The 13,586-nt window shown below is 48.8% G+C and overlaps 1 long non-coding RNA gene across 1 annotated transcript; it reads right to left on the minus strand.

Moving 5' to 3' along the window:
• Nucleotides 1–1,176: 1,176 nt before the first annotated feature.
• LOC114064406 lies at nucleotides 1,177–8,272 on the minus strand. The gene is made up of 4 exons (XR_003572753.1): nucleotides 7,925–8,272; nucleotides 7,017–7,271; nucleotides 2,917–3,222; nucleotides 1,177–2,831 (listed from the first exon to the last, which is right to left on the minus strand). It is a non-coding gene; the product is annotated as an uncharacterized LOC114064406 (long non-coding RNA).
• Nucleotides 8,273–13,586: the final 5,314 nt, after the last annotated feature.

Below are 13,586 nucleotides of genomic sequence, written 5' to 3' on the forward strand. Positions count from 1 at the left end.
TAAATTAGGGGGCCTAGGCAGGGGCAGGGTTTGGTGTGGAGCACAGGGGAGGACACAGGACATTCAAGGGAGACTTTAAAAGCATTTCCACTCCATTTCTGGGGTTGGCACCCCTGGCACTGGGGGTGGCCCTGGCAAAGATGCTGCCAGGTCCTTCCAGCCCCACAGTCACACGTGGTGGGAGGAAGAGAAGGCACTAACCATCAGCTGGGGTGAGTTGGGTTAAAATCATGGGATTTGTGGTGTTTATATGGCCTGCCTGCTGTGTGAGCCCCACCTGACTGGTTCTTTCCACCCCTGGGGCTTGTTCCCAGCAGGGAGAGGGACATCTCTGCTGCTGGTTGAGGGAGAGGAGGTTTCTTGGCTTCAGCTCCTGAAGCTTCCCCTGAACATGGTGAGTTGGAAGGCTTGGGCTGAACACATACCCTGTCCTGGGGGATTTGCATCTGGGGTCATGATGCTGGTAGATCCATCGAGCTGCCAAATATTCCCTTGGAGTATTTGTGCTGAGAGTGCTCACGTCCCACAGTGTCCTGGGAGGTGCTGGGGGGGAACTCACCTTTCTTCATGTTGCTTCCTGGCTGCTTTTTGCTAAAAGAAGACATCTGTCACTCTGTGCCAGTGGTCAGGGGTGATGTTGCTGCCTCACTGAGATGTGCTGGGGGATCCTGGCCAGTCAGTCAGGTGGGAGTCCCAGATATCCACTGAATATAAGCTTGGCCAGCCTGTTCACCCTCCTCCTGGGCCCTTCCCTTTTGTGCCAGGAAGCCTTGGAGAAATTAAATATTGCCTTGGCTGCTTTCTGAGCTCTAGTTGGGGTTAGTGGACCCTGGAAGTTCATGTGTTTTCCTGATGATGTATCCATTATAAACATGCTTACAGCAAGGACTGTCCAGGGCAGAGAGAAGCCCAACCTGCAGCCCCTGAGCTGATTGAGGGTGAAGAAGCAGGTTGGGGCTTCACGTAGGATTTGTGTTGACTCAAGAAAGCCCCTCCTGACAGTTCAAACAGATGGTCTCAGCTGCTTGGCCAACCCAGTCTGCCCCACATCCTCGTGGTGTCCTGGCTGTGGCTTCCCTTTCACGCTCAAGATTTTGGTCAGACAGGAACAGCAGCCACCCCTCCCGGAGGTCCCAATTCACCAGCCAAGCTGACTTTAAGACAATAAAGACACTGTTTTAAACAAGTCAAACCAAGTTTATTTTCACAAGAGAATATCTCCAGTAATATTTTATTCATGGCTTCCAGCTCACACAATTGCACTGCTTGAGGTTCTCTGCATTAACCAGTGCCACAGAAGGGGACTGAGCTGATTCCACCTGGGGCACACAGGATTAGTTCTTTTTGAGGGGATACCCCTTAAATATAAGTGGATATGCCACTCTGCTCCCATGCTTGTGGTGCTATTTTGGCACCCTCCAAGCAATTTGTGGGCAGGAGCTCTGCCTCTTAGCAAGCAGCTAGAGGAGAGTAATGCAGCTAAGAGGACCAAGCTGTAGTTTAGCACAGCAAGTCTCCAGGAGTGCTGAAAAGCCAGATTTATGGAAAGAGGGCTGCATTCCTTCCCTGCTACACACTGCAGCATCCCCACCCACCAGCTGTGTCCCAGCCTCGCTGCAGCTACGCCCCATCCCAGCAGAGGAGCCTTAAACGAGCTGCTTCGTTCTGGGGAGTCCCACAGCCCAAGCAGTCGGGTCTGGCTGTGCCTGTGGGTTTGCTCAGGGTGAAATTTGAGGGCTCCAGTTTCTCTTTGCAGCTCTCTCCCTCCCACTTCATCTGAGAAGGTGTCCTCTGCTTGCCCTCGCTCCCGGGTGTCTCGGGTCTCACGTGTCTCCCTGGCAGTGAGATGGTCCTGATAGTGGCCTGGAATATCCTTTGGTCTTGTAGAACTGGTGCAGCCCTGATCGTGTTACAGCTCCACTCATGGTCTTGATCGTGCTTACTCTGGAAAATGGCAGAGGGATAGTCCCATCTGCTCCTGAGAAAGGGAGGAATTAACAATTCCCTGTTCCTTGCCAAGGGCCAGAGCTCTGAAGCGTGACCTCTTCTCACATGTCTCTTGTCAGGCATGTGCTACCTGCCTGGGAGAACCCAGAAGGATTAGGACTTGCTCCCTTTGGCTCATATCTCTTCCTTATTTGTCTCACTTTAGGGCAAGTTTTTAGTCTGAATCATTGGCTTATCCTGTGTAAATACCCGGGAGCCCAAACCTCCTCGCCAGGGTTTGCATGTCAGCGAGTTATGTTGATAGGAATTATCAGATCACAAAGAACCACCCTGTAACTCCATACCATGGGACAGCTGGGAACTTGTCCAAAACAAAATGCACTTCCTGAGCAGGGGCCAACCAGCCAGGTCTGCTCAGCTCCCGGGGCTCTGAGTCCACAGGCTAAGCTTGCCCTCGGGTCTGGTTCTTAACCCAAACTTCAGGATTGGGTGCAACCAACTTAAGTCATGAGCTCAAATCCATCCCATTTGCACCAAAGTATCTGCTCCCCCTCCAGCCCTGACAGACCAGAAAAGAACAACAGATTTAAACACTTTACAACTTGAGCTCATCTCCTGCAAAAAGGGAGTCGGATTAAACAGGAGGAGCTGATGCACAGCCCCATTTCACTTTTTCTCCTGCACCCATTAGACAGAGGTGGATTCTCTGTAAGCAGGTGGCTCCATGCTCATGTGCCTGAGGCATGGAGCAGTTCCTGGAAGAATGTAATCCTGGATGCTATAAGAGAAGACCCACTGAGCTGTTCAACAACACCACGTTGCGTTTTGGGATCCTCAACAGAAAGAAGCGATGCCTCAGGAGCTCCTCCAGTGCTTATGCTGCTCTTTAAGGAAGGCAATAGACTGTATAGTTATCACCTGAAATGGGATCAAATCCCTCCCACCAAACTATACAACCTACTACCTCACCTCCACAGAGCAGAACGGAGGGCTCGCCTGACTCAGGGACGCAGCAGATTCACAGATTTGCTTTACTTGTACCACCTGCCTCCACCCTGGCTGTAGATGATGAGAACTTGGTGTAGAAGTAGATGATGAGATGCGAAGACCTGACTGTCTCCTTAGGAAAGACAGTAGATTGTATAGTTAGCTCAAAGGGAGGACCGGACTCCACAACTATTCAATCTACTACCTCAGCCTCAAGGACAGCTTGGGACCGTGGCAGCCTAAGGCACTGAGATGATCCTTATCCAGGCAGCTGCTCCTCCGTGGCTCCTGTGAAGAGAAACACATGAAAAATCATCAAGATTCATGACATCAGGGGAAAGGAGAGTCTTATCCAACCTTATCCCGGAGCGCTCCTTCCTTCTTTAAACCTCCTTCAGTCCACTCAGACTACACCTTACCTTGCAATCACACTGGCTGCAAACTTTCTGCACCCAAGGGCGTATGGGAGCAGCAGCCCTGCCCTTGGAGCCCGAGGCCACACATGCAGATAGCAGAGCCCTCGAGAAACTGCAGCAACACCAAGCACAGCCAGCCAGGCTGACCTCACCTCCTGAACACACAGCGTATCTAGAACAAACCTGCCAGGCCAGATAAGAGAATCCATCAGTTTAGCTGCTGTGCACTCCAGGGAATTGGGCAGATTAGAAATAACTGAGTACAAGGAAGCTTTTAGGCTGCAAATGCAATGGTATCGAGTACATCAAGGCAGATCTTATTTCCTAAACAAATGAGTGCAGCATGCAGCCTTGCTGTCCCTCTAATGCTGCAGCCCAGCCAGGAGGTATTAGCATGGATCCAGACAGACTGGCTTCCCCCCAAGCCCTTGGCTCACCTTCTGAGACTTTCTCATTCTCTGTACACCCAAATACAGATGCAAGGTATTAAGCTCGGTAGTTGAAAAGAAACGCGTGAGGTTCTTTTGCGATGAGAAAGAATTCCCCTTGGAGATTAAAGGAAGCCATAACGATGAGGGAGCCACCAGTAGCACGCCAAGCACGTGCATCACAGCAGAGACCCAAAGACAACTTCCCATGGGAGCTCAGCAGGAGATGTCCCCAGCCCCCTCAAATGTGCTGCAGTGGGAGAGGAGGGGGCTAAGGCAGAAGCCCCCAAAGGGACAAAAGCTGTCTAATGCTTTCTGTGTTTCCACAGATAACAGCCAACAGCCTTAATAAGTGAGATTCCCAAAGGTTTGTTGAACTACCGTAGCTGGAATCCTTGTGAGAGTTTAGGGTGGCCGGGGGTACAAGGGAATCTTTGCAGCAGGCTTGGGAAGTGCCCCATTCCTTTGCAGAGCTTTCCATGAGTCCTCCTCACTGGCGTCCAACACAGCCCAGGTAATTCTCTTAATTTCCTTGGAAAAACTGATCCTTCAAAAGGAATGACCCACTGTGCCAGGCCATCTGGCCCAGGCCTCTCCTGGTGTGACAGGGTATGAACAATGTCCAAAACCCAAGGTGGCAGGGCTGATTCCTACAGCATTAATACCCAGCTCATCCACAGGGCCAAGTACCTTCCATCCCAAACAGCCTTCTGACAGGAAACACTGTTTTTCCCGTTTTATCAGCGTAGAAAGTGATGCACAGAGGTTGCTCATTGTTCTCAGCACGTGCAATGCCAGCCACGGTGGCGAGAAAACCAGTGGATGCTGCACTGGTGGAGAACTGGGGAGATGTGTAGCCCAGATGATTCCTGGGTATACACAGGGGCAGAGCATGCTTGCCTAGAGGGACAATTTTTCCTGGTTCCCAATCTGGTGGCTTATATTTTAAGCATATAAGCCAGATGTCTAGGCCAGGCATTTAAAAGGTCACTCTTGATAGCATTGCAGAGTACAAGCATTTAGGCCAATCTCGAACTGTGGGTGGGAAATTACATTAAATAACTCTGAGATCACATAGATGTAATTATACAAGGAGAGAGGAAAAAAAAAAAATCCCTTCTGACTTCTATAAGTAATCCTGAAAACAGAAGATTTAATTATAATAATTGTCTTAATGAGTATAGGTTTTGGGAATACCCAGCTGCTGACTCTGCATTCCTGATCTTGCCAGAATCTGTGAAGAAAGGAGTCAAACAGGAGGATTTTAGAAATACTGTGCCTGGTAAGGATCACTAAGAGCATCCTACCCTTAGTATCACTGTCACACTTGTTTGTCCTATACAGATTGCAGTGACAGCAGCACCCTTTCCTGGTGGCTTGTGGTCTAAACCATCAGGACAAAAGGTGGGGAAAGAAGGAGAAGCAGAGAGGTGCGAAAATTTCCCAGGGATCACACAGCAAATCGGTGGTGAAGCCTTGGGAAGTCTGACTGCAGTCTCTGGTCGCACTGCCAGACAAAGGTTTACCTGGGCCAGCCTAACCAGTTTAGGACAGGACCATATCCACCTTTCCCAGGTGTCTTTGAAGGGACAGGGAAGGAGGGAGCCCACCTTGGAGGGTAGCTGGAAAGGCTCCAAAGCTTTGAGGAGCTGATCTGGTTTATTAAGGAGCCCTGAATGAAATGGAGGAGTGGGGGAGGAGGAAACCACAAAACAACAAAGTCTCTGCTTTAAAAGCTGACACCGCTTTCAGCCTTTGTGTAGCCGCGGTCCCGCGTGTCGGTGCCAAAACGTGCCGGGGACAGGCAGGAATTCTCAGTGGGAATTCAGGGCCCTGAGTCTCCAGGAGGATTTTCAGCCTCCCGGAGCACGGGCTGGGCTGGGGCAGAACCGGCTCTGGCGTCCACGGAGCCGCCCGGCGGCGCTGGCACAAAATGGCTGAATGTGGCCATTTTGTCCCCTTGGCTTTGCCTGGAGGGGGACCCGGCGGTGGCTTCACATCCTCGCCTCGACACCTCGCTGGGATGGAAAAGTACAAAGCAAACAGGCCAGAAGGGGGAAAAAAAAAAAAGAACGCCGACCCAAAATAAGTAAAAAATAAGCATGGAAGGTTTCGACAGCTCCCCAACGTTGCCGGGATGTGCAGCCACATCCAGCGCCGCTCGGGGCTGCGCGTTACCGGCTGGCAGCGAGGAACCCGCTCACACAAAAAGCAGAAAACGGCCCAAAAAACCATCTTGGGCGAACCCTTTGCCACTGGAAAGCAAAAGAAGTGACATTTTGCCAAGCTAGCCACGAGGACAAGTTGCTTTTAACTTCTCCCAGGCCAGGCGAACCTCTTGGCGAAGCAAGGCCAAGCCACCTTCCCAGACCCCCGATCCTAAAGGCAGTATTAAATATCCCCTTTGAAACAGTTAATCAAAGGTACCGAGAACAGGGAAGGGGAAATGGAAGTAAAAATATTTAAAGTTCAATCCTGCGACAGCCCCTGTCTCTTAGCAATGCTTTTCCTCCACACACCTTTAATGACATGGGGAGTATTTCAGAGCAGCTTGGTCGTGGCATTTATTATTAAACAATTATCAGGTATCTTCATAAATAGCTGACTGTCTCTTAGGGGTTGTCTCGAATCCTATCAGATGTTTCTAAACATCTGGATTATCGTTAATTAATCTGATATTTTTTTCTATAATACAGGCATCTGTAACTGCTTGTTACGTGACTTATCTTTTATTAAGCCTTCTTAAATACATTATTAGAGGTGGCCACAGAGGTAATGGTTTTTCTAAAGGTTTGTGCATTTTCCTTGTAAATCTGTACATAATTTACCCTCTCCAAGAATTTTTCTTACAAAAGAAAGGCGCTTCTTATATTCCACAGAGTAATTTCTCCAAATACTAAAAATAAGAGAAAAAAAAATATCTTTCAGGCTTATTTTTACCTGTTCTGTACTCAATTCTATAGGTTAACTCAGAAATCTAAAGAAAGAAGATCCTTTTCTGTAACATTATATAAAAGTCTTCTATTAATACTGTTTTCCTCCTCGGAAAAGCTACTCATGAAAGGTATTTAGGTAACGTCCACCTCTAATGTAGATTTGGACCAAAATATTTAATTTTCAACACAAACCACCTGCCCAGTGCCCGCACAAGCAGCCCCAGCTCCAGGACCACCATCACCCGTGCAATTCCCTGTATTGCCTGTTCATAAACAAGCCAAGGAGATATGGAGGCAAATACCTTTCTGCGCAAGAAAAGCGATTTCACCTCTTTCTGCTCTCCTTCCCAGCTCCTCTCTGAAAGTGTCTGCTTCTCTCCACATGTCTGGACAGCCACTCAAGGAAAGGTAGGACGATCACTCCAACAGTGCTGCCTTATCAGAGCCCGATCCCCCCGTGCTACCGGACAGAGATCTGCTCCTCGGAGCGTCCATGAACGAAACGACGTGACTACCAAATCCAAGACATCCACGCTACTGAAGGAAATGCAGAATCACTTGGGAAAAAAAAAAATATTTAAAAATCACTTTTATTTGGCGCAAGTTCTGGTGTTTTTGCCATGTTTCTGCGCAAAATTTTATGGCAACACCACCAAGTTGCCTTAAACTTTCAGGGCGTGTTGCTGTTGATGGCGTCTCTGTTGTGTATCACACCTTAATGTGTGCAGGATACACACAGAGTGCAGTAAACAGGTTGTTATCACAGTTCAGCTCCAGCCTTGGGAGAAAAGCGAGGGCTCAAAAAGCCAAGAACAGCTACTGCTTTTAATATTTAAATTGAGATTTTTTTTTTTTTCTCATTTCTGAGATGAAAACTTTCAAGGCAAGAAGGCAACAAACAAAATAAACAAACCAAAAAAAAAAAAAAGAAAAAAAAAGAAAAAAATCCCTAAAAAAATATCCTCCGGATTACATCACCTAAATCCAGGCACTGCCAGCTCGGTGGAAAGGTCAGATATCGTATTCACCAAAAACAAGAGGACACACAACAGGTTAAAACGCTACCGTCCGGCAATGACCGGCTCTGATCATACCAAGCCGATGTGTAAAACCATCCGCCCGTCCAAAAACAAATCAGACAACAGTGCTCTCTGGTACTTTATAAATCCAGGAGAAAGGAGGGCTGTTTTATTGAATGTAGCGAACAAACCTTTCCGTCCGGCTATTCCGTGCAGCCCCGCGACTCTGCGTGCACCGAGTAGCCTTACGCTGCTAACACAAAAGCTCACTTTGGCAATTCCAGGCATTTTCAGTGCTCAACATACGCCAAAACTACCCACTCTCTGACTTTGGGCTCGTTCCAAAAGGTCCTTTTTTTTTTCTTTCTTTTTTTTTCCTCTCTCTCTCTCCTCTCTCTCTCTCTCGCTACAGCCGGTGCCACGTAGAGACGGGAGAGTTGGGCTCGAATATGGCCGCAGCCTCCAAAAAAGAGCCAAGTCCCAGCGTCCCGGCTTCCCCCTTCCAGACGGAAAACAAAATGGCCATGGAGCAGCCATTTTGTTTGCTGCGGGATGGGAGGGAGAAGGGAAGGGAGGGGAGACGCAGGCCAGGAGGGAAGGATGGGGAGGAGAGGGAGGGAGAAGGGAGGGCGTCAATTCGGCAGGAACCCAAAAGCTCCGCAGCGGTGCCCGGGCGCGTCCTCCCTTCCTCCCGTCCAGCCCTGCTGCAGGACCGGGGTGGAGGGACGGACGTGGAGTCGGCTTTTCCAGCCCTCCCAGGCTGGTTGAGCCTGAGTTGTCCGGCCTGACAGGGGTTACACTTCCTTCCCTGGGCCTGGCTAGCACCTCCATCCCGCCCGTTGGCACGGGCAGGGTCCTGCCCGGCCGCTGCCCGCACCGCAGGGCTTGGGCTCTGCCAGAGCTCCCGATGGGAACCAGGCAGGAGAGCGGAAACCAACCCAGCAACGTCAAACTCCTGAACTTCCCTGGGCAGGAAATGGTGTAAATAACACCCACAGGGAGGGGGAGAGGAACCCGGCGCAGACGAGGAGGCCTCGGGGACAGCATGGCCTCTGCAACCCAGATCCAAACGGAGCGACCCGAGCTTTCCTTGCTCGCTCCCGTCAGGATGAACCTGCCCCAGAAATGGAGGCCCTGCCCAGAAGGGCCTTGTGCCTGCAGAAAGCCTCACGTGAGCTCCATGACCTTCGTCTTTCTGCCCTTCCACTGACCAGCAGCACAACTGCCCATCATCCTGGGGAACCAGAGAGGTCCCCACTGGACCCTCATTCCCTAAAGCACAGGGCTGAGCTCCCAGTTAGCATCCAGCAACGTGCATGGGTGAATCTCACCCTCGACCATGAACATTAAATCCCTTCAAATCCTGGTCAAAAAAAAAAAAAAAAAACAAACAAAAAAACCAACAACAACAATGAGAGGTTTTAGAGCAAAGCAAACACCTCATGACCTTTTTTGAGAGTCTCCAGCATGGAAAGACCCTTAGGAGGACACAAATCAGCACTCCCCGGGCTTTCTGCTCCTGTAGGTGGGACAAGCAATGAAAATCAGGACTATTCCCAGGATTTAGGATGGGTAAGAGTTCCCAGTGCCCTAACGATGCAGGGAGCTGGAAATGCCAAAACTTAGCTTTGAAGCTGTTACAGGACTTGTAGGACAATCCTTTAAGGAAGGTTGTTAATTGGACAGGTCACGTTTTTGGCATATTCACATGGGATAAATTAAGCCCTGGAGGCTGGACCTGCTCAGCTTTATCTGATGAGTGGGGAAGGAAATTTCTCTGCAGAGTAATTCTGAGCAGAATGCCAGCATCTTGAGTTATCCTGTGAAGAAAGCTGAAATCTTAAGACTGTTTTTAATAACCACTATCTGAACCCCACCAACTTCCTGCAAAGTAACCTAAGATGTCCAGGTTAAAATTGTTATGGATTTATTGCTTAGTAACTTGCTGTGATTGATCAGGCTTATTAAAATATCCCTGAAAATAAGCATCACCTGTGACAAAACTCTATTGAGAGCCTGCCCAGGATATCCTGACTTCTCCATGGGCTTGGTGTGGAGCCATGTGAGCTCAGAGGTAGGTTTGTGCCCTTCAGATTAACCCTGAAGTCTGGGTATTTTGAAGGCATTTAAGAGATTCAAGGCTGGTTAATTTTACCAGGATTTGGGAAGGCAAGGCTTGCTTGGAAATGCCTTTGCACAGAGAGAACAGTGCAATTTCACGTGCAATACTTTTCCAGGAGAAGCAGCAAGGCAAGTTGCAGGATGAAGACCAAAGGGCTCTGGATAATTATAGAGATAGATAAGAATGACCACTTGCAGCACGTCAGGTTGAAGCTAAGAAGGAAATACAATTTCAGCTGCTCTGGCACCACCAATACTCTCTTCTAGAAAACCCCTGACCAACTGAGGAACTCTTATTTTGACCCATATTCTAAGGAAAAATGAACACAACAAAACAAGGTGCATTTACAAGACAGGGTGTTTTGCCTTCCCCAGTAACAGGGTCCCTGGATCAACTAGGCAGCACCTTCCTGGTGGTGCTGAGATGAAGCAATATGGAATTAGGAACATGCACAGGGCTGGGATTGCTGAAGATACCAATAGCACACCCAAAATTGCCGATAGCCCCTGTGCACGAGTTGCTTATTCAATATATCTTAGTCAAATGAGGGGAGTGCACAGAGTGAAAGATGGGAATACAGAGAATAAACAAAGGGGGGTGTTTGGGAGGCTTATGGAGGGGAGAGTGTTGACTGTGCAAGCAAGGGAATGAGATCAGGAATGCACAGGTTTTGTGGACCTGGGTTACCGAGGGAGCCGAGATGGTTTGTGTCAGGAGAGGGAGGTGTGAACATGATTAAAATGCTGGAGCTTCACAAAGGACAAGGGAGGATTTTTGCAAGGGAGATATTTTTGCAGCCTCCAATCTGGGCTGCTGCGGGCTTAGTATAACTGGTGGTAGATTAAGACATGGTCATGAAAGGGGTCCCTTCCACAAGACAGGCCTCCTGCTTTGGTGCTTTCTGCTCTCAGGTGCTGCTGCCGTGCTCTCATTCAAGGCACACCCTTGACATTCCTGTTCAAGCTTCCAGTGGGAAGGGCTGTGACTGCCTGGGCTGGTTGGAAGCCAGGAGCAAGGGACTGGCAAGCACATGGCCCCATAATTAAACCCTGGGAGACTCTGTTCCTCTGGGACATACCATTGCATGCAGGAGTTGGTTCTTGTTCTACACACACATCCTCGCTGCCAAGGATTGTCATTTGATAGGAGGTAGAGCACAGAACTCTCTGCCTTCAGGTCAGGGTGGAGAGAACAAGCCTCCCTTTTCTGTTTGTGACCAGGACTCGTGAGAAAAGGTCTGTGGTGCTGTCATGGGTCTTGCAAGGCAGAGAACTCTACCCTTGTGCTTTGGCCCTGGGTTTTTTCCTACCACTGCTGCAAAGCTGTGGAAATCAGCTGATTATCATCATGTGTTCCAGTCCGAGGACTTCCTCAGCATCAAAGTTTCCCCTCTGGCTGTTTGCTGGAGTCTCTTTGGGTCTTATCCTTCTGGTCTGATCACATCCCAGCCAGCCTGTACAAACACAGCCCCACTGTGGTCTCTCACATGCTCTCTCCTTCCCACACCGGCCATTTTTGCTTCTGGGTCACGAAATTTCGAGTGGACGAAAATGTGAGCGAGAAGGTAACGGGGTTTAGTCATTTTGGTGGTGAGAAAAACTTTCCTGGTGGTACTGGCTTTTTATTCCTTAGCTGGTGCATGTGGGTGAAGCAAATTTGCCTTCTCTGGGTATTTGGACAGTTTGCCAGTGGCACTTTTCTTCACTGGGCCTGAACACTCTCTTGGGAGTTTTGAGGACTCCTTCATTTCTGTCTTGAGGGAAGTGTGTGCACAAGGCACCCTCAGCAACAACAAAATCATTTGGGAAGGGAAAAGCCCCAGACCTTGCAGCTGCACTGCTGAGCTCCTGCATCCAGTCCTAGTGAGTCACTTTGCTCCTGTCTCCTCCTTTGGGAGACAGATATTCCCTACCTGGGATGCTGAGAAGGTTAATTAGTTAATGTACTAATTAACCGAACGTGCTTTGAACAATGGAATTGCTTGAGGCAGTAGATCTCATGAAGGTCTAAGTCTAACACTGGCTTTAACAAGATTGGGCTCCCAGTTCTTATCAGCTGGGACACCTTGCCCCTCAGCCAGAGAGAAAAGAATTGAACTTACATGCATTATTCATACTGTTGCCACAGCACTTCTGAGGAAAAAAAAGGTCAGAGTCCATGCAAGCTCTTTCCTGCCTGCTTCTCCCCACCAAGGATGGAGCTGCCTTCTCACAGACACAGCTCTGGGGCTCCAGACCCAGGAAGCACAGAAATACAAACTGGGGGTTTTGACAACTTTGCTGGTCTTTTTGCTACATGCCCAGCAGTCTGCGTGTGACCCACATCCCAGCCTGCTCTAAAGGATGCTTGCACACAGGGCGGTTCCTTCTCTCTCTTCCAGAAGATGGATGGTGGCAGAGATGGCAGAGAGCACTCTGCCTGCTGAAGAGAGAGGTGGCTTCACTTTCCACATCACTGGGACCCATCCCAAACTGGATTTGCAAGCCAAACCATTTTAGACTTTGACCAGTCCTGAGTTCACCCAAAAGCCATTTTATGCAGCTGCAAGCACCTGATGTGTCTATGGAAGCAGCTGATCAGGGAAGTTAAAACCCATAGAGAAGGTCTAAACCTACTGAAAGGTTCCAAAAGAAATGTAACCACTGGACCTGATGGAGGTTGTTTGTCTTGATACAGAAACCTTCCTTGACCCAGGATGCCAAAGTTACCCCTCAAGAGTGACACTGTTCCCAGGCCACCCTGGGTGAGCTGGGCAGAAGAGAAATGGTGACAGTTTAGGTTGCTCAGGGAACTGAGTTTTGAGTTCCAAATGTGAAACTAAATTCCCTTTCCACATCAGCTCTGCAAGGTGTGAAACTCTGCAGGTTTAGTTGAGTTCCTCCCCAGCTGGAACAGCGAGCTCAAGGCAATGTCACAGCTATTTCTTCTGTGTCACATTTATACAATGCAAAGACCTAATCTTAAGAAGCTGAAAATCATAATTAGGCAGGCAAGAACCTGCAGTCTGAAGAATTCATCCCTCTTTAGTCTAGTCTGAGGCGTTGTATTGTATGAGACTCTCCAGGGCTGAGTTTCCAGAGCTGCATTTTCAGAGCTGAACTGCTGCTGAAAGCAGGGCCCTTAAAATAAGCAAGATTAGCAAATCTTCCCACCTCCAGCAGTTCTGACAATGACACCAACAGACAGATTTTCATCACCCTTTTGGCTGAGCCCTTCTGGAACCGTGGACAGATTTTTTACATGCAAAGTTCTTTATAAAACTCCCCTCCCCCCCTCCCCCACCTCCAGCATAGGCACAGTACAGATTCCTAATTGCAGCCAAGTTTGACCACAGATACCGTCACACAGATCCAGCCCTTGGCCCTCTTTGTGGATGCAAAAATGCCTTGGAGAAATAATATTAATATGGCTTTGCTAATTGATGGTGTTTTGTTGGCTTTGAAGCATCTGTTGATTGACCATCCTCAACTGTCATTTCCTAAACCCAGGTTTTTTCTTGTTGTTTATCTTCCCTGGCCTTGTTCGCACACAGCCACCACCCAAAAACCTCTCTCTGTCCAGGGAGCAGGATTTATCACTCCTATTTCAGTAGCAGCAGAACAATATAGGGCCTGTACAAACAACTCCTGCTGTTTTCTTTTGCTTTCCATTTATTCCTTAGTGGTAAATCAGTGCATTCCAAACCAAACAAAAATCAGAAGATTTAGGACCCAAAGAGCAGACCTGAGCAA

The sequence above is a fragment of the Empidonax traillii genome, unplaced genomic scaffold (assembly GCF_003031625.1).
Source record: "Empidonax traillii isolate 1590-97213 ecotype Southwest subspecies unplaced genomic scaffold, ASM303162v1 scaffold541:size654180, whole genome shotgun sequence".
Taxonomy (NCBI): domain Eukaryota; kingdom Metazoa; phylum Chordata; class Aves; order Passeriformes; family Tyrannidae; genus Empidonax; species Empidonax traillii.